We start from the raw sequence: 659 nt of genomic DNA, 5'->3' as shown, positions 1-659 counted from the left end.
GCTGACTGCTCTTCCCAGCAGATGTCTGGAAAGTTCAGGTGGGGATAGTGCAGGCACCGATAGGCTCTGCTTGTGCACCTGGGGCTGTGGCAGATGCTGAGAGGAAAGGCAGGGTGCATACAGCAGTGGTGGGGGCACAGACACAGGGCCCTGGCCCGTGTCTCTCAGAGAAGTGGCCAGCCAGCCTTGGGGAGCGGGGATGTGACCTGGCTGCAAGGTGGAGAGGATCTGGGACTAGTTATGGAGCCCGACCCACTAATGCTTCCCACGGTGGCACTGCAGCCTGGACTGGGGTGGCCCCAGGGGGCAGGAGTCAGCACCTGCTGTCTCCTATGAGCCCTGAGTGGAAGCTGTGGTTTGTAGGTGGGCAGCAGCTGCGGTGTAGCTCCCTGCCTCCTCCCTCTCCTGGTGGCAGTGGAGTAAAATGTCGTGGCGGGTGGAGGTGAAGCACCTGTTACTCACCTCTGTATGGTACAGACTGTCGCCCCATTATTGTTGTTTTACCCCCAGGATGAAATAGCTTAAATTTGACCTTTTATACTTAAAGTCTTAAATGACTTGCTCAGTGTCACAGGGGGATCCTGGGGTGGCAACTGGACCAGTAATCCTGAGTCCTAGTCCAGTACTTTAAGCAGAACACCAAGTCTCCTTTATAGACC

The sequence above is a fragment of the Gavialis gangeticus genome, unplaced genomic scaffold (assembly GCF_001723915.1).
Source record: "Gavialis gangeticus isolate Ggan-Ray unplaced genomic scaffold, GavGan_comp1, whole genome shotgun sequence".
NCBI lineage: Eukaryota > Metazoa > Chordata > Crocodylia > Gavialidae > Gavialis > Gavialis gangeticus.
This window is presented reverse-complemented; position numbering follows the sequence as displayed.